The sequence below is a fragment of the Rhinopithecus roxellana genome, chromosome 2 (genome assembly GCF_007565055.1).
Source record: "Rhinopithecus roxellana isolate Shanxi Qingling chromosome 2, ASM756505v1, whole genome shotgun sequence".
Taxonomy (NCBI): domain Eukaryota; kingdom Metazoa; phylum Chordata; class Mammalia; order Primates; family Cercopithecidae; genus Rhinopithecus; species Rhinopithecus roxellana.
The window spans coordinates 108,002,914-108,027,248 of record NC_044550.1 but is presented as its reverse complement, the minus strand read 5'-3'; the positions used below and the strand labels follow the sequence as shown (position 1 = coordinate 108,027,248).

The following is a 24,335-nucleotide window of genomic DNA, read 5'->3' as shown; positions in this document are numbered from 1 at the left end:
CAAATCACACAATCAATGTAAACCTTTCAGGCCAAGTTTTGCCCCAGTTATTTTTATGCTGCGCTTTCAAAAAGGTCAAAAAAGCTTACCTCTGTCAGTGCAGTGGGCTGCCCAGAAAGCCCCTTCTCCGCCTCGGCCTCAGCGTGCAGACATATGCCCTGGGAGCCCACAATCTGTTAACAGGAAGCAGGTAAACCCGAGAGCGTCCGCCTGCGTTCCAGTCCAGTGCCCGTCCCAGCACACACCTGCTTTTTCAGACCTGCCGCTCATATGCTACAACCACGCACAGGACCAGCCTTAGCAGAGGGCAACACCCTCCGTTTGGATCCCTCGTTTACAGGGTAAGCAGCTAGGAAGCTGCTGAGATAATATTGCAGGGAAAGCTTTGCCTTCCCAAGACAAAAACCTTTGCTGCTGCCTGATAGCAGATACGCAGCATTATCACTCTGCATTCCACATTCTCCAATCAGCTAATTGGAACAGCAGTCAACAGCCTGTCCAAACGGCAGCTTGCAGGCCTGCGTGGCTGTGATCATTGTATACTAACATGCCCATTGCTTCTCTCTTCCCCGAAGAGATGTATAAAAGAGGCTTCTTCCAGGGTGAAGTTCAGCAGAATATGCCACACTGTTTTCCATAAGTAAAATGGCTGGTCCTCTCAGCACTGCTGCAGACAGCTCATTGGGTTCCACTGGCTTTTCGTAGCCATAGCAACAACCAACAGACAGACTTAGCAAGCATGGCTGATCATGTGCCGCACACCCACACAGCTTGTTAATTTCTTTTCATCAAACTCATCATTTTTTTGAGGAGGGTAGCTTCTGCTATCTTTCTACACATTTCACCGATAGTGGAAGTGCTCTGATTTTTCCGCTCTCCTGAAGAACTCTTTTTTATATGAGCCAGGGCTGTGTATGAAACTGAGGAAGCGAAGCCCTATTAGTGGCTATCCAGGTTAATAACATGCAAATCACTTAAGAGACCCTAACTGGAAGCATTGTCAAACAAGCCCCACCTTCCAGTCACAGAGTGAGTGCGGAGAGCTGCAAATCGGAGAGTTACACTTTTTGTTTTTAAATGATAATCTTAGAGCCATTTAATTGAAACAACACCCTGTGAATTGCTATATAGGGTCAGAATAATAACTAAATCAGGTAGAATATTTTAATAAGATCTTTAAATATCCATTTACTTATGGCTCAACTTATCTGATTACTTTAAGATGCTTTTTATGCAATTTAAAATAGATTTTTTAAAAAATCCTGCTGTTTCTGCTGCAGAAAATGATTCTTTAACTCAATCTCATTTGTAAATTAAAAATTCTTTTTAAAAACTCCAAACCTAATTAAAAATTCTTTGACTTTAAACATTACCTTCAAGGCAAGAATAGTTTTACTTCCTTAGTAAGATGGATCACATTCCACCTGTCCATAAAATTTCACCCCCTCTGGGAATCTACAATGATTAATGTCATGAACAATTTCAATCTTCTGCAAAACCCCCAGCCTTGTCTTCTTTTTCAGGACTGTATCACCAGTCATATTCTATCTGATATATTTCCAAGGCACTGTCCCATTTATTTTTGTTTCTAGCAATCTGTTTGAAATAGTTATGTTAACACTTTGGACTTGTAAATACAGATGTTCTATTTGCTAAGTAGTCATTGATTTAGGATTCTGTTAGTATTGCGTTTCCCTACCCATGTTAACACTCCTGCCTTCAGTATTAATTCCCAAATTTTGGCTGCATAGGAATCCTGTAGATGTAGATTTGGGGATGCCCACTCTCCTTCCTCCCCAACCCAACTGACATTAGGTAGGTCTGGGCCACCCAGGGTCAGCATATCCATGCAAGACAAGTGGGTGGTGCTTTCCTGCTCGGGACAGTCCTCATCGCTTGCTTCAGATCGCCTCCAGCCAGCCTACCTTTTCTCACGGAAGTTCCCTTCCCTGAAGTTATTTTGCATTTGCTGTTGCTGACCATGCCCCCTGCCTTCACCCTCAGCCTCCCATTCTACTCTTCACTGCCCACATTTCAGAATCCTGAATTACATGCCATTTTACGCTTCCTTGCCCTGCAGATGCTGCTACTATTAAAAAGCTTCTCAATCTGACTGTTCCTCACCCCAGCACCATTAACTTCCATCCCAATCTGCCTCCCCTTTTATCTTCCAACACCTGGCCCACACTGACCACCTCGATAGTGACTCTCCCAGGTGGAGTCTGAGCGACCTCTTCTGTGCCTCCCCTGTACTGGGGTCTACCTCTGCTATTACAGGCCTTGTCACGCCCTGGGACTTCTTAGCAGTTCTCCTTTCATGTCTGGCTCCCAGACTGTTCTGTTTACTCTCTGAAAGCCAATCTGGTCCATGTCTTTTGCCTTCCATGCTTGGAATATTCTAATTTCTCAATGCCTTTGAATGAGGACCTACAACACTGTATGAATAGGGACTAATGACTGGCTGGGGTGAAATCTGCGTTTTAATTCACGTTTCAATATCACCCATTTGTTGACTTATCACTTCAGAAGAACTTAAGTGATTTTGACAAAATGCTGGCATGTTACAAAAGGGTATCAAGAAAACTCTAGGTGCATTTGATGTTTTAGGGTGGCGTTTGTTTTCATTGTATCTCTGAAAATGTCTTTATACCCTCACACTTGATTGATTGGTTGGCAAGGTATAAGAATCTCTGACCATGGCTCACACCTTTACTCCCAGCACTTTGGGAGGCTGAGGCAGGTGGATCACTTGAGCTCAGGATTTTGAGACTAGCCTGGGCAATAGACCCCATCTCTACAAAAAAAAAAAAAAAAAAAAAAATCAAACAAACAAACAATTAGCTAGACATGGTGGTGCACGCCGGTGGTCCCAGCTACTCGGGAGGCTGAGGCAGGAGGATTGCTTGAGCCTGGGAGGTCAAGGCTGCAGTGAGCTGAGATCACGCGACTGCACTCCAGCTTGGCAACAGAGGGAGACTCTGTCTCTGTTTTTAGCAGCAAAACAAACAAACAAACAAACAAACAAACAAACAAATCTCTGAAGTCATTTTCCTTTGGAATTTCGAAGGCCTTCATCCTTTTTCTTGTATCTCCTCCTCCCCTATACCTCCAATTACTGCTCCTCCAAAGAGAACTGGAAATCCCCCAGGCATCAGTGAGCCAGAACTGGGAAGCTGGCAGGAACTGAGACGAATCCCTTTCCGCTCTCTGCCCCGTGGTGTGTGTGTTGGCATCTCTACTGGTCTTCACACATCACTCAGCTGCAGCTCTGTTCTTCCAAGGCTCTTGGCTCCTTCACCTGCCCAAAGCCCCTCCTTATAACTTGGGGCACTGAGGCCCATTGGCATTGCTCTGGCCTCAGGCCCTGCCCTAGCCTGGGTCCCTGATGTTTATTCTCCTTCTGAACGTGTTTGTTTTAAAATGTGCTAAATAAAGATTTCCAAGAGACAAATACGATTTTTCCAGCCCATCTTTCTGAGTCAAATGAGATACCACCTCTGTGGCCAGCAGCTTTATATGTGGGCTGCTCTGTGCCTTGGTCCACTCAGCTATTACAAGGACACTTGGCATTATCTAGTTTTAACGTTTTGCTAACATAACAGGTGCAGAGTAATAGCTCACTATTGTTTTAATTTGTGTTTCTCTAATTACTTACAAATTGAACATCTTTTCATTTTCAATGGTTTTCGGGGTTCCCTCTTCTGTCAATTTTCTGTTCATAGCTTTTCCTGTCTTCTCTGTTGAGATTGTCTTAGTGTGAAATTTTAAACAACATGGTCATAAAGGTATTTTTTATATATTTAAACATTATAATTAAATTTGTGATATTATTAAAGGTTATGAAGACATCCACTGACATATAAAGGGAGCTCTATAATTCACAATGCTAGTTGTTTTGGTTTTTATTATGAAACGAAAATACAGAATATGTGTGAAAATCTGCATTCAAAAATTATGTTCAGTATGAAAGCATAGAATACCACACCATAATATGATTTTCTAAAACAAATATTTGTTTAGAAGGATTTTCAAACAAAGATAATACTATCAGAATACATATACACACACATATATATGCTCTAATAGTATATACACACACACACATATAAATGGAGAGAGAGAGCTGTCTACTTATCCAGCTTCTATTTTATGTTATTCCATATGTACACCTACCCATCAATCAGTCTATCCACCTATCTGTCATCTGTCTATCTTCTACGCAAACACAGATGTGCAAAATGCTAACACCTGATGAACCTGAAGTGAGAATATTTTCAGTTTGTTTTACTCTTATCTCCACTTTTCTATAAGTTTGATTTTTTTTGTTTTCAAGATACAAAGTTTTACAAAATGAAATAAAATGAGAATAAAAGTAGCGTTTAGAACAGACACAGAGTTAAGGTTAAGATTACTTGATGGGGACATAACTATTATCAGAGTTGAAACTGAAGAAGCTGATAAGTGATAGAGTAACTAAAGTGATCACTACTATTATTGCTAACATGAGGAGGCTACTTTGGTAGAGAGCATTGGAAATATTTTTCACTTTCTTGAAATAAGTGTGCTATTTCCCTACATGTACTGCTTCCCTGTATTCTGTTCTTAAACCATTTATTCTCTGGTTCCTATTTTGAAATCCTTATTAGTCTGTTTCCTTAATTCAACAAAATCATCACTGCTTGAAGCACTAGGTTCTCCTCTAGTCACATCTGCTCCTGCAGACTCCACAGCTAGGACCCACCAAAGGATCTGGTCCCTGGCACAACAAAGAAACATGTTGTATGACTTCACTTAGAGATGGGAATTTAAGCATGGTTTGTTTATGAGGTAGCAAAGACTTTTATAAAGCTTAGATTGAATTTTCTAATTCCTAAAGCAAATAAAATAGAATATCCCAAAGGTTATTCCTAAACCTTGCATATTTAGTTACTCTCACAATGATATGAACAATGTCAAAATAGGACATTGATGGGACATGTGACAACTGACTTAGGAGGAGGATTGAAGTATCTCAATTAAGCAAATTGGATTTATTTCTATGATTCCAACAGCAAGAAATATACACTGGAAAGCAGACTGACCCACAGGCTACTAATCAAATGCCTTCATATCCCCTGAAGAAGTATGACCCTGACCAGTATCCAGAATGATCTTTATAAATCAGAGGTGCCCAAAACCAAAACAAACCCAGCAGAGTTGAGGGTTTTTGGAAATTCACTTACCAAATGAATTTAAAATGAGAAAATGATTATAGAAAAACAAAACCTTGCCAGAGGGCAAATGATAGGAATGTAAACACCAGCAATACAACACTGTTTAAAAAGCTGGAGACAAAGCCAAACCTATTAACACAAAAGTACTGTGTGTAGCCCATTAGTAGTTACTAGAACCCCCTAGAAGTTCTGTATACTCTCTAGGTTAAGAGGAACAAGGAAAATGTGGCAAGAGGTACAGGAAGAAGTTTCAGGTAGTCCTAAGTCTGGAGAGCTCGGTCTTCACTGGCTAATAATAACAACATTGTTCTAAATATTTCAGGTTTATCAAGCTTTGGGTTTGCAAATGACTATGATTGCAGCAGCTTTCAGGAACTGCTTTATCTTAAAATGTGTGTTAATATGTGCCAGTACCAGGTGGGGAAAAAATAATGGTGTTATCCAATAATAACAAAAGAAAAAAAAAAAAAAAAACAGCCCACAATTAACCCCCTCCCACAACCCTGCGAACCAATCCCAAAACACAAATACATCTAGATGTGGCTAAAGAAAAGTACTCCTGGCTTTTATTGAACCTGCAGTGTGAGAGATTCTGCAAGCAACACAGAAAAGACTGCACTTGCTCCCAAGGAATTTGACTGTTTATACTTCAGAATGATAAGCTTAAAAAGCGACCTGTAAAGAGAGGGCTGGCTGCTTTCACGCTCCTGTGAGGGGTCATGCTTTGTTCTTGGAGAGGCACTCTGACCACATTAATAGAGTGTATCTCCCATGACCTTTCCCACTCAGCATTGTGTCCTGTGGCAGCAGTGGCCCCCAGGTACTTCCGGGCAACATGCCACCAAACCCAGTACAGAAAAAGCACCGGGCTCTGCCGTCACGGCATTATTGAATTAGTAACGAAACACACCAGGCTTAGCAAACAAAACCTGGCAAGAAGGATTTTAAAACAAATGCTTCTGGTTTCACCTGAGCCACTGAAACAAATGACGAGGTGCTGGGTGAAACTGGGCAGCTTCTGGAAACTCCGAAGAGGCTCATGCTAACACCCTCAGCTGCCAAATGTGCAAATCTCAGAGAAGTGAAAATTAGCGGGTCACCTTGTGTCCTCTAGAAGTTCTTCTGAAACACATGTTCAGTAAGATTCGTTGATCGAGATAAGAAGATGGGCCTGAGTGATGTATTAATACAATCAGGTACATGTTTTAGAATCCAATAGTCCAATACCAAGTGGAAAATATTGTTGAAAAACAAAAATCCCCAAATCCACACTGGAAATAGTAGATGCTCAGTTAAAGGTCTACCAGTGAGAGTATGCGCAGGTAGGAAAAATAAACTACGCGTACTTGCAGAATATTGGATGGGAGCTATAACCCAGAATGGTAATTATCTTACTAAGCCTGCCCAGGTCAGAATTCAGTGCCTATGTGTTTGTTTCTTTGTTTCTGAGGCAGAATCTAGCTCTGTCACCCAGGCTGGAGCACAGTGGCACAATTTCGGCTCACTGCAATCTCCACCTCCTGGATTGAAGCGATTCTCCTGCCTCAGCCTCACAAGTAGCTGGGATTAAAGGGGCACGCCACAATGCCCGGCTAAGTTTTTGTATTTTCAGTAGAAATGGAGTTTCACCGTGTTAGCCAAGATGGTCTTGATCTCCTGACCTTGTGATCCGCCTGCCTTGCCCTCCCAAAGTGCTGAGATTACAGGGATGAGCCACTGCGCCTGGCTGCCTATGTTTTCAAAAGTCAGACTCTGGCATCCTAATTGCTGGATCAGTGCCTTGAACTGAGAACATTCTTCTGGACATTTCCTGCATCAAAGGAAGACAATTAATTTTAGAAACATTCCTTGTGAGAGGTCAGGAGATCGAGACCATCCTGGCTAACACGGTGAAACCCCGTCTCTAGTAAAATTACAAAAAATTAGCTGGGCGTGGTGGCGGGCGCCTGTAGTCCCAGTTACTCAGGAGGTTGAGGCAGGAGAATGGCGTAAACCCGGGAGGCGGAGCTTGCAGTGAGCTGAGATCGCGCCACTGCACTCCAGCCTGGGCGACAGAGCGAGACTCCGTCTCAAACAAAAAAAAAAAACAAAAAACAAAGAAAGAAAAAAGAAACATTCCTTGATTCCTTGTGAGGTTTAAAGTAGCATGAAAAATCATTTCACAAACAACTTTCCTATTGGCATAAAGGTAGATTTAAAAAAATTATCTGAGCTGATACCTGAGCTGCCTCTTGGGGGACCCGTTATTCTCTTGGCGTGTGGACTCTTTCCTATATTTTTCCTTCATTAAAGACACGGTTTGCCTCCAACGACTGGAAACAAACCCAAGCTGTGTTTCAATTTTTGGTAACACATGAGAAAGTCTTATCACAAGATTAGGATTGACTGCAGAGAAGAGAAAGCTCAAATAACAGGGCTGACACAAGACAGAGGTATCTTTTTCTCTCAGTTGAAGGAGAAATAAGGAGTTCAAGGCTAGTAGAAAATTGGCCTCATGATTATCAGGACCACAGCTCCTACCCTCTGTTCTGCCATCTTTTGAAACTGGTTTCTATCCTCAAGAATCCTCATGGTCCAGAATGGCTACTTGTGCTCCAGCCATCAGGTCCATGTTCCAGGCAAGAAGAGGAGAGGGAGAACCAAGGGGCACATTTTCCACTGGAGTTGACCTCTTTGAAAGAGCTTTTCCCCACCTCCCACTCAGCACTTCTGCTGATACCTCATTGCAACCTGAGTGATAAGTAAGTCTCAAAAATGTGGTCTTTTCAGCTGGATACCTAGTGGTCCCAGGTAAATCAGTGTTCTACTATTAAGAAACATATTGATAATAGGGAGTGGATAGACAACAAGCTGCCTCTGCCAGCTTGTGTCAGCCTGGGTACAAAGAAAGTACTACTCATTTCTTGACATTGTCACTGAGCCTTTAGTCATGGCTGGTTACCTGTCAGTGCAGGGATCACCCAGGCTGACTCAGTGGGTTGAGGAAGCACCCTTTCTTCATTCCTACATGGGGGTGTCCTCGCCTATCCAGCCACTGTGCTTATCTTCTCAGCACAGGCTCAAAGCATTGCCATCTCTCCTTATACTGGTTTCATATCAATATCTCAAAGTATACTTGTTCATTCACTATGGAACAAATAAATGGTGTGGATTCCAACATTCTGCAATTTGTTAGCTATGTGATATGCAAATTACCTAACGTCTTTGCGCTTCCATTTCCTCATGAATAAGAAAGGATGATAATATTATCTAATTCTGAGGGTGGCTGTGCCAGTTAAATCATTTAATTAGTATAAAAGGGTATTAGACTTTTTTTTGAATTTTGTATCTTTGATTTATGGTGCAGCCCTGGGTGGGCACAGACCTCTGGGACCTTTTAATACTGTGGGAAACACCCGATGGACATAGACCAGAGCGTCAAAAAGCAACACAAATGCATGTGTGGATCAAAAGAACGGTCCAGACGGTGAGACGCAGCGGGCTTCAGCAAAGGAGAAACAGGAGCTAGTGTCACCAGTGGGAACTTATCTCAGGTTCCCCGGAACTTCACCTGGACAGCTCAAGGCTGTGTGAACAGTCGGCAGGAGGGCTTTTCACTTCTGCCTCCTGCTTCCCTTCCTGGCTGATGTCCTCCCCCACCCTTTAATTTAAATTGGCACCAGTTTCCTATTCTCTTGGTAGCCCCAGTTCTTTCCCTCATTTAACATTTTCACAGAATCTAGTGGGGACTTTATTGACCAAGGGGCTGCCAGGGCAGGGCTGGCCTTCAGAGGAGGGGTGTGGTGTGCCCAAGTCCTGCAGCTGGGGAAGGACTAGGGAGCTGAGGCCACAGAGGGACAGGGACAGAGGCTAGGGAGCAGCGCGCGCAGACACCTTGCCTGCTGGGAAGCACCTACGGTGGCCTTGCAGACAGCAGACACAGACACAGAGGGCCCTTTAAGAAAAGAGCCACCTTGTTCTTTAAGACTTCTGTAGCAGAGTCCTGGCAGTCCCGGGGCTTCACACGCTGCACGGTTATATTTACTTGTGCTTTTATTTACTTCATCTCTGTCTGTCCTGCAAGATTATAAACTGGAGGGCAGCAGGGATCATTTCTGTTCTGTCTTCACCCTGTTTCCAGGGCTCAGCATCGTACCTGGGCTGTGGGTACAGAAGTGCCGAATGAACAAATGGGTGGATGACTGGGCCACGTGAGTCCCAGGTGAACGAATTCTATCTGCCCCCTTAAGGCCATCCCTTGATTCAGTCTGACAAGCATTTCTTCAGCCTGAACTAACCCACGAAGATCCCCATCCAGGGTCAGATTAAAGCACCTGCCCACCTTCTGGGTGGGTGAAACGTGAGGGAATATCAAATAGTGATGTTCCAATGTGATTTGCCCATGCCCTGGGGGCAAGGGGAGCAGAGAGAACAAATAAACAGTCCTGCGCCTCACCAAGGGGCCACAGGCGAGCTGAGCCAAGTGGCTGAAGAGGAGGAGCTCGCCTGCCTGGGAAGCCAGGCACAGGACTTCCAGGTGGAGGAAGTGACAGCTGTGACCGCACAGCGACAGGGAGCAAAGACAGTGCAGGGGAGACCGAGAGGTGGAATGGCACTGAAGCCTGTGTTGTGGCAGGAAGCAGAGGTGAGGTGGACAGGGCAGATGGGTCACTGTCTCTCAGACACCTTGTTCTTCATGGTGAGAACTTTGGACCTTATCTTCCTGGAAATAACAAGCCACCAGTGAGTTGTTTTTTTGTTTGTTTCTTTTTTTGAGATGGAGTCTTACTCTGTCTCCTAGACTGGAGTGCAGTGGCTTGATCTCCACGCACTGCAACCTCCACATCCTGGGTTCAAGGGATTCTCCTACCTCAGCCTCCCGAGTAGCTGGGATTACAGGCGCGTGCCACCACATCCAGCTAATTTTTGTAATTTTAGTAGAGATGGGGGTTTCACCATGTTGACCAGGCTGGTCTTGAACTCCTGACCTCAGGTGATCCGCCCGCATCAGCCTTCCAAAGTGCTGGGATTACAAGCATGAGCCACCACACTCAGCCCCACCATAAAGTTACAAAAAAGAACACAGATGTGATCATTCTTGCATTCTAGAAAACTAGCTCTAGGACCCATTTACCTGGGAAATACATTTTAATGGAGAAATTCACATGGTTTGATGTTTTGGTCGCTTTTATCACTCGTCACTATTATGCAACATTTCTCAAACACCTTCTCCTGTGCAAGGTATTCATATTCGTTGCCCAAGGAGGTATCAACAAAATGAAGGACTCATAAATTTTAAGACGTACCACTATTATGTTCCACTGAAAAGGAAAAAAACTGCTGCCATTGACATTGTAACACTATGTTATTTTTTAAGTCATTTGTTGGAAGAGATCTTTCAAATGTATTGAGATTAAATTTCATCCTCTATCACTCTGTGTATAGAAAAAAGAAAGTGAAATTAGCTGGTTACAATATTCTTAAAATTCTTTACCTTCAGTGTTCAGCTCTTCTGAATGACATTAACATTTAGGGTTTGACAGTCATCCTTATGTAGTGTTTCCCCAGTTGGGTGTGCATCAGGATCACCAGGAAAAGTGGAGGAAATGGAGGCCCGGGCAGTACACCGTTCCAACAAGCCTGGAGCTCTGTATTCCTTGTTGGTAACCGAAAGATCCTAAGACCCCCAAAGAGGAGGAAAGGCTGCCCAGCACATCAGGACAGATGGCTCAGCAGCGCTTCTGAAGTGAGTGTCGGCTTCTGTTTTCAGTATTTTTTGTATTCAGTGAGTTTTCACAGACATGCATATGACAAGGCTGACACAACTGCCATGTGCCTGGCACAGACATTGTTTCCGGGATATTAGAAAAGAAATACGATGGGAACTTTAAAAAATATACAAGAAGTATATTAATGATAATAACTTGACTTCTGTGATCAGGGACTAAGTAAGTAGATTGTGGCACATCCACACCATGGGAGACACTCAGTGTTGGAAAGTCATTATGTAGAATGATATTTTCCACAGGCTGTTCCAGGACAGGCTGTTCTACAAGGGCACCACAGGCAAAACAAGGTTGGGAAATCCTGCAAACCATGCCCCTCGCCTAGAGTTTCAGAGTGCACTCAGCATTCTGAAAGTTCTGAGAACGCTGGGAGTATAGTGATTTTACGTTTCAACCTAGAATTTTCCAATTATGGCATTAAAGAAAAAGAAAATAAAAACTCGAGACCCCAGTTCATGATGCCAAAGGAAAAAATTAAGCTGAAAGCTGAGTCATGCAGGAAGCTGCCTTTCCTTTTGTTCCTAAGCAGAAGCTACAGATAGAAGGTTCGATATCTCCACAGGTAGCTACTCTGTGTTCACTTTATCTTATGTGAAGTGGCGATTTACAGAATGTCAGAGGATTGCGTATTGACTCTTCCCCTGCCTGCTCCTTTTCTCTTGCAACACATAGATTCAGTGATGTGACCATACCTTCCTTCTTTCCCTTCTAGTCCCCTTTACCCCTTTAAATACTGAAGCCCTCAAAACCATCTTTGGAGAAAGGCATGTCTCCCAGGCATGTCCTTAACCTTGGCAAAATAAGCTTCTAAATTGATTGAGACCTATCTCAGACATTTTTGGTTTACAATGTTCGCATTATATTTTAAATAAACAGCAACAACAATAAGCCCATAAAAATGTATGGTGGCACCTTTCCATTTTTGTAAGTAAAATTTTGGATATATAGTCATAGGAAAAAGACAGTAAGGAGGTACACTCAACAATAACAATGCTTAATAATGAGGGCTTGAGTTACATATAAATTTTCTTTGGTTTACTTGTATATTCTTCAATGAATTGACACCTTTTCTGAAAGAAAACAGTTATTAAAAATAGCAATAGTAAACTGACTTTATGAAAAGCCAAAGAAAGATTTAAGTTTTCCTGATACGTTCTGTGGAAGAAGCTTTGATGAATATTAAAAAAAAATTCGGTGAGAAGATGGAGACTTGTTTTATGAAACTTCTCAATTTCCATGAGACAGGAAAAAAAGTGTTATTAGTCACAAATTATAGTAAGAGCAAAGAAGAACGGAATAAATTTGGCATCATGTGTGATTTTTATTTGGTCTTTTCCAAGGCCATGCATGCATGAAATAGAACATTTTAAATAGACAAGTCAGGCTGGTTTGTCTGTGGTTCGATATAAAGGCCAAGCAGAGAAGTCAGCTGATTGGATCTCAGGAATCTGTGAAGCTACTAAGAGAAGTCACCTTAAAGAGAGCAGCTGATACCGTAGCTCAGGGTAGGAATACTTCTTACAAGTTAGGTCATCTTGGGCAACCTACTTAAATCTCAGGATCCTCATTTTTTTGTATTAAAATGGCCATGTTTACTGCATTTGTTCCCTGGGGCTGTCAAGTACCCCAAACTGGGTGGCTTAAAACAACAGATATTTTTCTCACAGTCCTGGAGGCCAGAAGTCAGCAGATGAGGTGTGGGCAGCGCCATGCTCTCTCCGAAGGCTCCGGGGAGGAGCCTTCCTTGCTTCTCACCAGCCCCTGGCTGCTGCCAGCAATCTTGGTGTTTCCCGACTTGGCTTGTGGCAGTGTAACCCCAGTCTCTGCCTCCGTCTGCAAGCACATCTTCCCGTGTGTGTCTGTGTCCAGACTCCTCTTTTCTTATATGGACAGGAGTCATTGAATGGGGGCCCACCTTAATCCCTGTGACCCCACCTTGCCTTGCTACATCTGCAATGACCCGATTTCCAAATAAGGTCACATTCACAAGTCCTGGGCCAGGACTTCAAAGTATCTTTTGAGAGGACACAATTCAACCCATGGCAGTTATGGGGTTGCAGCTATTATGCTTTTTGAGAAAAAACTGTTGCTCCCTGTGCAGTTGGGTCTGTGAAAAACCAACGCAGGGACAACTCAGCTGAACTCAACGCACACATCGAGGAATTCCCAGGGTGCTGGTGGAAAAGATCAATTCAACTGCATCTCTGGATGCTTTTTTTTTTCTTTTTTTACTGAATTGGCAGAAAGACTCCTCTGCTGGATTTAGAGTGAATCTACCATTATAAAGTTGAATCAACAACAACAAAAAGGGATAGGTGTAATATGTTGAAAAGATTCTACCAAATCTCCTCCAGACTGATTGCTCTTTTTAGAATCTTCCAGAGTAACATCTCCCAACCCACACTCTCATGCCAAAGTGCATCCTGGGCCCACATGGGTGGCAGGCAGGCTGGTCCCTACACATGGTTTCTGAGATTGACTGGGGGCTTCCAGGTTCTCCTCAGCCATCAGTTTCTGAGAGGACCACATGGGGTTTCATTGCATCTCCAAATACAGGCATTGCTTCTTAATCAGGCTCTCCACGATTCTGCACCCTCCCCTGGGTGTAGGTCAGGTCCTTGCGGCAGCTTCAGACCACCAGTCATCTAAAGCAGTTATTGCAGCTTTCAAAGGCCTAAAATCTCAGAGAATTATTAGGCACATGGAGAACATCTTTATTTATTTGTTCACTTTGTTCTGTTTTTTTCTGTACTGAGTATCAAATTTATAATTTCAAAACAGTGTAATAACAGTCAATGTAATTTATTTAGCAGATTACTATGTGCCAGGCACTAGCTACAAATTTTAGAAATATTAAATCTGTTCCTTACAGAAAACCTGCCAAGCAGGAATTATTTTTATTTGACAGATGAGAAATTAGGCTTAAAAAATGTATGACTTCCAAGGTTAAAGAATTGCCTGATTTTAATACTATGCAGAATTTCTTACTTCAGCACTGTTTTAATGAATTGTCTGTAAATGTACAAACTCCTGTTTGTTTTATTTGGATCAGATTCCTGAAAGTTGATCAGAAGGAAATGGTGATGTTCCCAGCATTTTTGTTATTTTTATTTTTGCTATTGATCTAGGATAAATCATTTTGATCCTTTTTGCTATAGTTCCTGTATCTCAGAATAATGGTATTATGTTTTTTGTTGTTCTCAGGTCCTGTGTACAGGCCTGTGGGAGGGGAGAATGCATTATCATGATCTGGAGGCTAGATGACTTGATTAGCAGCACTACCACTTGAAAATCTAACTACAGAGTCGCTCCTGAGTTTAATGAAACAGTTTTTGTTTCCAGATGTTCTTTACATTGGGCCTAAGTCCACTGTGAAGAAAAGAAGAATGGTTTTGATTTTCTCAGTTGCAATGACCTAGTTGCTCAAGACTTCCTCACTCAGTGGCTATAGACTATCTTCACCTGAAACTCCTACAAAGTCAACCATCCCAGGTCACCCTGGGGAGTCTTTCTGCGGCTAAACAAGCTGGCCTGAAAGCATTTAGGGCCCATAGCTTACCAAGCCAAACAAGAACTCCATTCAAGCAAAATCTAAGTGGAGAAGCATCGTTTCAGTCAGCCACATTTTAACCAGTGACACCTCATCAAATGTGGACTCAGACAAAATATTTTAAAATTCATTTTGCCACATCAATGCATTTATATCGTAGCCAACATCCCTCAGAGCTCACGTGCTCTGCAGAAGTAGGGGGATTTTCTCCACAGTTTTTCTTCATATTGAGAACTAGGTGGAAATGTTTTCACTCAGAGTGGCCCCTCGGGCACCCTCACCTATCTGAGGTACCTACACTTATCAACCACTTCTACCTGTTATTCAAGCTACCCTGGTCTACGATCAACGCAAATCCAGGACCTGAGCAGAGCCTATCAGCATGTCATGGAACTCTTTCTTGAGTTGTCTTATGAATCTTTTCTTTTTTCTTTGCCCTGTGCATTATTCGTAAACAAATCATCCTGGTCTCTAAATAGAACAAGTTGGTCCTGGGAGCTGGTGAGGATATGCAAATGCACTGCAAGACATTCTTCAGGATATCTGAAATCATGATTACCTTGCAAAATCAGCACCATCAGTGTATACTGTTTGTTTCTCTATTTTCCCCTGATCCACTGGGTCAGTAGGAAAAAAATGGAAGGAGAAGGGGCCAATGAAATCACACTAATTTATTCAACAAATGCTTTTACTGACTTCTGTGAGGTATACGGCACTGTAATCAGGTGAAATAACAGGAAAATGGGAACCAGAAGACAGGATTTACTGTAAAATTGATCCCTAATGATGTGACCATGAGCAAATTCCTGACTTTATGTCCCTCAGTTGTTTTATTTGTAGATTGGGAGTGATTTAGGCCTCTGCCCAATCCAAGCTATTACGAGGATCAAATGAATCTTCTTACTTGCTAGTATGAAGGACAATGCAAATGAAATGCAGTGGTTTTCCTCCTCCACTGCTACCACTGTACCCCACCCCGACTATGTCATCATCATCACCACCATCATCATCACCACCACCATCACCTCCATCATCATCACCTCCATCATCATCATCACCATCATCATCATCACCTCCATCATCATCATCACCTCCATCATCATCATCACCACCATCATCATCATCGTTACCTCCATCATCATCACCACCATCATCATCATTGCCTCCATCATCATCATTATCATCACCACCATCAACATCATCATCATCACCACCATCATCACCACCATCATCATCATCACCACCTCCATCATCATCATCACCACCTCCATCATCATCACCTCCATCATCATCACCACCATCATCATCATCGTTACCTTCATCATCATCACCACCATCATCATCATCGCCTCCATCATCATCATCATCACCACCATCAACATCATCATCACCACCACCACCATCATCATCACCACCATCAACACCACCACCATCATCATCACCACCATCATCATCATCACCACCACCATCATCATCACCTCCATCATCACCACCATCATCACCATCACCTCCATCATCATCACCACCACCACCATCATCACCTCCATCATCATCACCACCACCATTATCATCATCACCTCCACCATCATCATCACCACCACCATCACCATCATCATCATCACCACCATCATCACCATCATCATCATGACCTCCACCATCATCATCATCATCCTCTGCATTAGGTTGGTTCTCTGGAAACACAGTAAGGAGGGGATTTACTGAAGGGGCTTTGGGGATATGTCCTTAGTTATCATATCTGTAAGGGAGCAGGAGAGGAAAAATTGGACAAAGGGAGAAGGTGAACTTTGATAAAGCTTCAGCAGAGGCCACAGGATGCTATGGTGCTGAGATAACACCTTCTAGTTGTCCCAAAGGAAGACAAAGAGCCTGGACCTTGGGAGCCCTGCATCCACCCACTGCCTGCAGGCTGCCCACACTGGGAGAGGCAGAACCGGGGGAGATCATTCTTGGAGACAGAGTCACTTGTGAGCCCTCAGCAATGCACACTCTGAGGGCTGGGTGAGTGAACACCTTGGTTCTGAAGGGCAGAGATGAGGGATTGTAGCATCCACTAAAATCATCAACATCATCATCATCATCATCATGGGCTTGAAATGGCCTTCAAGAAATCCTTGAAGGCTCCTGCTCATTTCATTTCTCTTCTATAGCACAACGAAGAAAGAAAAGATAGAGTTTCCCTGACAGATAGCACAAAATTAAAAATATTAGAGCTTAACCTCAGGGAAGGCAGGGAACCATGGCCCACCCACCAATCACAGCAACACCAGATCCTAAATGGCCCAAGTGGCAGACATTGTACATCAATTCCATATCAAATATCCCTCCTGCCCACATTAACTACCCCTCTACTGCCACTCCTTTTATTGAATGATAGATTCCCAGGGTGGAAAAGGGCTTTGCAGGTCAGGCAATTCAAGTCACTATCCAGTCACACTCTAAGATGGGCCGTCCCCTGTGATGGAGGCAACTACAGTTTCAACCAGTCTGTTCTTTTCCAGAGACTTCTCCAAGTGTGGCTGGAATCTGCCTTCTCACAGCTTTTACCATTGGTCCCATGGCTGTGCTATGGGACAACACAGATCAGATTTAATCCATCCTCCATATGTGACACATACGTATTTTGGAACTGCGCTTTTTTTGAAATGTGCTCAGTTTCCAAAACTTGTTCCTTTTCAAAGCCAAAACCTGGCCTCAATCCTTGGAATATCTTCTTTTCCTCTTAAACTGCGAAGATTGCTCCAAGTTTTTTCTAATCCATGTAAAACAGGATGGGGCAACCATCATACTCTTGCTGTTGGGCCCCTCTATACATGTGATCTAATATTAAAATACTGAACTCTCAGGTCCATGGGTAAATGGTGTGATGTGGTTGGCAAATCAAGCTCTGTTTTTAAGCTATATCATCGCTACCCTTGTACTAACGCAGCTAGCTTTTTGAACAGTAGCATGGTATCTATGAGATCTGTGTGAAATGCAGATTCCAGCTATTGAGATCTTGGTGTATACCAATCTTGTTTCAGGGTTTTTTTTTTTTTTTAGTACCTTTAACATGATTACATACACACAAAATGAATAGAAATATTGGACAAAACAACAGAAATTTAAAGAAGAGAGAAAGAGAGAGAAAAGCATTGCTACTCCCATCCCCATCCCCGCTCCCACTAAACACAAAGACACACAAATCAAGGGATGGCTTTGAAGGAATAGATGAGGCAGAGTGAGCATCTCTCTTTCCAGAAAGTAGAAGAAAGAGTTTTCTTTTAAGTTTTGCTCTTAATTTATGGCACACAGTCATTATTTATTAAATGTGAACACCTACTCTGAACGTATACATCAAGCTAAAACATCCATGAAAAATTATTTCATAATGTCACAATATATTTTTTCATTAATTATTAATTCCAGCCATCTGCTCTATACAACCCATGGTTGCTAATTTCTCTACCCAACTTCTTCAGTGCTACCAAAAATGCATTGCTCAAAATAAATAATTGGATCCTTCAGATTTAAATCTTCAGCTCAAATGACTTTACTGAACTAGGAAAAAGAAGAGTATGGGAAGGATACCTAACTCTCCTGCATTCCCTATATATTAATTAAATTGAAAATTTAAATTTCCACTATAATTTTCCAAAGAGTTCCAGGCCCCAGGTATGATATAATGTTAAGAGGCACAGTTGTAATTGCATGTCCTTTGATGATACATTTGTACTGGTGATTTTTCCAAGTCAAATGGTGACTTCATGCTTTCTTCCTTGATTTCCCTGATTACTATTATAAACTAGATGTAGCACATTGAATGGTGCTTAGGAAAATAGTGAGAAAATGCACATTCTGGTTGGCCCTCTAGATGCTCTCAGATCAGAGTTTGGAGAATGAGCCACTAAGCTATTGGAATTTTCCCAATGAATGGATTTGCAGGATGGCCACAGAGAGGTCTGAAACCCTGCACACCTAGGTGCTGTGAGGTAGGTCAGCACATTTTTGCTACATAGCTCTTTGAATCACCCACTATCTGATTTTGATTCTGCAAACAGAAAATGGTTATGGAAGGAAGCAGCTGAGCAAATATCATCATAAACGCTGTAGAAATAGGAGCCTATCTTTTGTGTGTTGGAAGAGGCCTCCTTTTGATCTCTGAAGTGCAACCAGGTCCAAATTAAGAAAGGGAGTGGCTTCATCGGGAAAGTAAAAGCTCAAGGCCAAAGGATCAAGAACATTTTCTCAGGATGGAGACTTGCTGGTTCCAATGCTTTTTTTTTCAAAATGTAACCCAAATGTCTTGGGTTGGTGCTGTTTATTGAAGTAACGTGGTTAATTATTTACCTTTCTCACGGTTTGGCTAAGATTCTTTTCTTATCAAATTGCTGTGTCTGAACCCAAAACAAACAACCCCCTGAGGGCAGTTAGCCATCACCCTAAGCTGGGTTTGTGTGAGGGTGGCTGGACGTTTTTCTACTATTTTTCTCATGGCCTCTGTTGTTCCAGTAACCATTCTGCTAGAGAGGGCCAGAGCTAATTTGTGCTGTTATGTGGGTACTTAGGGTTTGCTGCGACTTGGTTCTTTTTTATTTTTTTAGACCTGCTCTTTATAACTCTTCCTTTTTGGGGGGCTATTCTAATTCCTCCATTCAACACGGTGTTTCAGATTTCACTAGAGAAAGCAGCCTTTTGTCTTCCCAAGGTTTTTCTGCCATTTGGACTTTGGATCGTACACTCTAAAATGGACCCAACATGGTCATCTAGAACTGGGATGATTTAGTCATTAAAAATAATTAGACAGCAAAAGGGATATTTTGGGCTCCTCTCTTCTTTCCTCCAAGACTCCTACAGGAGCAGATTGCTCTGGCCAAATGTGGCAGAAGAAGAGCGGGTAGGTGGGGTGGTTTCAATCCACGGAGGCTCTGTTGCTGCAGCAACTTTCAGTCTAAATTCCATGCCCAGACGAGGCAGCTATTCTTAGCCTTTGAAAATAGTTTTCTCCCCTCTTAAAGTACATCACTCTTGACCTTTTATCTTTACTTTAAAGGTCTTGTGCAGCTGAATCTTTATTTGGTTCCTCAAATCATTTTTAGAAACAAGGAAGATGTTAGAATAGGAAAGGAATAACAAATGGATAGGGCCCTGAGATGTTAAACCAGCTGGCCAGATCACACACTGAGTAAGCAGCACCTGCACTCCTTCAGTGAGTCCAGCATTCCATGAAGAGTTACTAAGTTTTATTATGCCGGAGGTATGTGGACGGTGTTGGCCATGGAGTGGTAACCAAGACAGAGTCCCTCCCCTCAGGGAGCTTACAGTGGAGACTAAAGCACAGCTCTCCTGACGCCTAAAGTTCTGTTTTTTCCACTACACTCTGAGATGTTACCAGTGCTTTAAAAAATACACTTCCTGCTTTTCTAAATAGGACTGAACTGAGGCAAAACTGTGAAGTCAACAATACCTCAATGCTCTCATCTCTAAATTGGAACTAATACTAGCACCTTACTAAAACGGTGAAAGATTGAATGAAATAACTCCTTCAAAGGGCTTGGCATAGTGTCTAGCACATACTAACCGTTCAATAAATGTTAGATAGTATTCCACGTATTGTGTTCTCTGGTTTTAATATGATCAATCCCCTTATTGAAGAGAAGCAATTTCAATGTATTTGAAACTTATGAATATTAGTTCTTTGACTATTAACACTTGGTAAGGCAGCAGGTTTTATGCACTTATGCCATGATAAATGGTTTCCCTAAATTAAGCTGAGTCATGTTATATGTAGACATTCCCTTGTCTGGAATCTTTTCTAGGCATTAGTTAAGATTTAAAATAATCTAACTTTACGTAAAAACCCCATCTGATACTGTTACATATTTATAAAAAAGATTGTATTATTTTCTTAGATTTTAAGATTCTACCTTTGCTTAAAGGCCTTAGAGTATTAAATAGCCTTAAATCAAAAATTGACCCTGATCAACTATAATAAGATTATATTTACATACTTTACCTCTATCTATTTTGGCTGGTTAAAAATAAACTCCACATTTTGACTTAGAAGTCAATTATTTTGATTGTGTCAAATGAGAGTATGAGAGAATTTGGTCACCATGGACATGGTTTGGTCACAATTTGTTTTGGTTATTGTAGATTAAAGCACAATTCAACGATAGGTGAGGAAATGCAATTATTCCTTTTCTCAATTTCAGTTTCTTATATCTTAAAGTTATTCTCATCCGAAGCTTAAAATTGGTCTAGGATTTGTCCAGTTGTAACTTTTTTCTGAAGATTTATTTAAAAGCATGTTTGGTTACCATTAGTCTATGAAACCTTTCTTGTAATAATTCAATTCACTCAAAGTTTTCCTTTGGAAAAAAATGTATATGTATCTTCCCCATAAAGGACTTTGAGAGAACAGTAACCTACTTTCACAATGTAGGTTGGAAACTGTTTCTGAACAAAATGAAACTATCATTCATGATTAGTCTGAATTCAGGTGTAATGCTGAGGTCTAACATGTTTTGAAACTTATCTTTACATCCTTGATAACATTCTTTTCTTCTAGTGATGGCAGAAACCTCAAGCAGGTTTGATATTCTAAGATCTTTCCTATCTAGCTGTTACAGAGTACTAAAAGCACTACCGTACATAGTTGGAACATTTTTTCTTATCACATTTTCTTCATATGTGGTCTTAAAATGGCTAATTCCAAAGAACAAAAGATAAGTTATCCATGGAAAATGAAGTCATGATTTTATCTGTACCACCCCATCTGACTATAACTACCATGCACATCATGTCCAAGTAATGTGAACACGTCTGGTTGGCACGGCTACAATAGCAGGGCTGATAAGTAACTGATCAGCTTATCCACAGCATTCCTTTCATGGGAGGTCACTGTCCCCTTTGTTTCTAAAAGTCCAGCAAAGCTTCAGCATTCCAGAACCTGGTAATTCAAATTAATTACATGGCATCATGTACATGGCTCCTGGGATTATCACCTTGTAATACTGTGGCTTCTATGCTTTTAAGTTTGCCTAATTAAATCCTTCCAAATGAAACCAGTTAAGCAATTAGTGCTACTAAACTATGTAATTAATATATGCCTTAAACACACTTTTTAAATGGAATGATTTGAAAAAGAAATACTTTGGCTAATAGATTACTACAATACACAAAATACAAAAGGATTGTCAATTTTTAAAATTACATAACTATGGGATTCATTGTATTTCTCCATATGAAAAATGGGAATTATAGCATCAAATTCATAGGGTTTTGTAAGGATTTACACAGGACATTTAATTCAATTAAATTTAATGTTCAGTTTTCAATTAATATTTCATATTCATTCTCAACTAATCTTTATTTCAGTTAATATAAAAATGAAAATGTAATAAAATGCAACACTATAATCATAGTGGAAACAATTCATTTCAAATATTGCATTCAGAAGGCACTTGATGTGCTTGCATCACATAGTGTCTATCTCCCTCATTGGACTGACAGCTCCAGGAGTCTGATTCCTGGAATGTAACATATGCTTCACAGAGAGTTCTAGAATTAACCAATGGGCAGTACGAACATAAATTATGACACTGCAAATGCCAATTAATAGATATCCAGATGATAAAATAATGGTTAAACAGCCTTCAAATGTATGCTGCATAAGTAGACACAAAGTATAAAATATATACACTTGTATTAGTCCATTCTCATGCTGCTATGGAGAGGTTTAATTGGCTTGTGGTTCTACAGGATGTACAGGAAGCATGATGCTGGCATCTGCTTCTGGGGAGGCCTCAGACAACCTACACTCATGGCGGAAGGCAAAGGGATGGTGTTAAGCCATAGAAACTGCCCCCATGAGCCAATCACCTCGCACCAGGCTCCATCTCCAACACTGAGGATTACAATTCAACATGAGATTTGGGCTGGGACAGATCCAAACCATATGAACACTTAGGACACATTGATTAGATAAGACACAGACTTTATGGTGTATTGTTAGCATGTATACATTTCTATCACGTGCTTAATAGCAAAATATACCCCACCTACTCTTGAAAAGTTTACATTCATGTAGAGAAGAAAACAATTCTTAAATTGTTCTCAAATAAGGCAGAACAGAATCAGTGCTCCACATACACCCTTCTACCAGCCATATGGAGGAGCAACCAGATCATGAAATGAGAACTGCTCTTCTTGTTCCTAAAATAGTGAATGTAAATATTTCTTTTTAAAATAATATATTCCTAGGTTGGGCCTTATACATTTTAAAACTCGAAAGTGATTTTTAAATTAATATTATAGAATATCAGCCTACGTTTTATTTGATTTGTACATAATAAAAAATAACCATGTTTTGCTAGCCCCTACACTATTGTTTTTCAAAGCATATTCCCAAAGATGTTTATATGTCATAAAAGGCACCTGACATGCAGAGTTATAAAATAACCAAAAAGTGTTTCTGATATGGTTTGGATCTGTATGTTGCCGCCCAAATCTTATGTTGACTTGTAATCCCTAGTGTTAGAGGTGGGACTGGTGGGAGGTGATTGGATCACGGGAGGCAGGCTTCCCCTTGCTGTTCTCATGAAAGGGAGTGAGTTCCCTGGAGACCCGGTTATTTAAAAGTGTGCGGCAGCTCCCCCCAATCTCCCCCTAAGTCCTGCTCCTGCCTGTAAGATACCTGCTCCCCCTTTGCCTTCCGCCATGAGTAAAAGCTTCCTGAGGCCTCCCCAGAAGCAGATTCTTCCATGCTTCCTATACAGTCTGAGGAACTGTGAGCCAATTAAACCTCTTTTCTTGATAAATTACCCATTCTCAGGTATTTCTTTATAGCAATGCAAGAGTGAACTAATACCATCTCCAAAAACAATTTTCAATCATTTTATGAGAAAGAGGAAATAAAATAAAGCATAGAATTGAAAATTAAAAATGTTGCTTAATCACAGAAACATTAAAGAACATTTCAGTTCTAATGGTGTTCAAAATTTTATTGCCTTGTTTAATACAAGATTGAATGAAACCATATTATCTCACATTCAGGTGAACTTATGACATTTTTTCCCCTGAGGAATCTAGATTCCAATGGAAAAATAATTTGTCAACAGAACATTAGAATGTGCTTACATAAGTAAAAATGCCAGTGACAATTCATTTGAGCACTGTTCGAAAAGAGTGATCACGATGGAAAGATTTTAAATTTTGTTGTTTGCGTTTTTGCCAATTTTGAAAGGATTTTTGTGTTTTTCACCAGCAGTGTTCAGCTACTGGGGACTAAGTATTAGGAAACCCTTTAGCCAGTTTATCTCCTCTCAGCAACCAACACGATGGGACTGGAGCCAACACTCATAGTTTGGAAAATCTCCCTTGAAGGTGGGAGACTTACTTTCGAAGATGAGAAGTGTCTGAGGAGGCTCAGCCCGGCCTGTTTCCCTGAAGAAGTCCCATAAACCATCTATTACAGATGGGAAGGAAACTATCAAGCCTGTTGACATGATAATCCAGCTTATTGCTGCTCTTCTTGTTCCCAAAATAGTGAATATAAATATTCACTTATTATTAAATATTCACTTAAAAAGTGTTATCATTTATAATAATATTGCTGGGGATCCCAAACACGAATATAGTAAACAGTGACCCGGACCTCCAGTGCGGTGCTGATTAAAAGGTTTAGGTGAAGAGCTTCAGATGTCAGCTTGGGACTGAGATTGAGAACCGATTTCTCATTTGCTTAGAAAAGAAGCATCATGGAGCATTTTACAAAAGCAGCTGGGAAGTGAAGGTGTGAGCATCACA

At 41.3% G+C, this 24,335-nt stretch overlaps 1 protein-coding gene across 18 annotated transcripts in view; it reads right to left on the bottom strand.

The window, feature by feature from the left end:
• SORBS2 (sorbin and SH3 domain containing 2) overlaps positions 1 to 24,335 on the bottom strand; it is a 380,804-nt gene that overhangs the window by 226,884 nt on the left and 129,585 nt on the right. For 15 of the 18 annotated variants that reach the window (XM_010377962.2, XM_010377963.2, XM_010377971.2 and 12 more), the window contains exon 1: positions 90 to 677. The exons of 2 other annotated variants lie outside the window; for them this stretch is intronic. The gene's annotated coding sequence lies outside the window, so the exon portion shown is untranslated. Of the gene's footprint in view, positions 1 to 89; positions 684 to 24,335 lie in introns of those variants that run through there. One more of the 18 variants, XM_010377977.2, reaches the window with a different exon arrangement.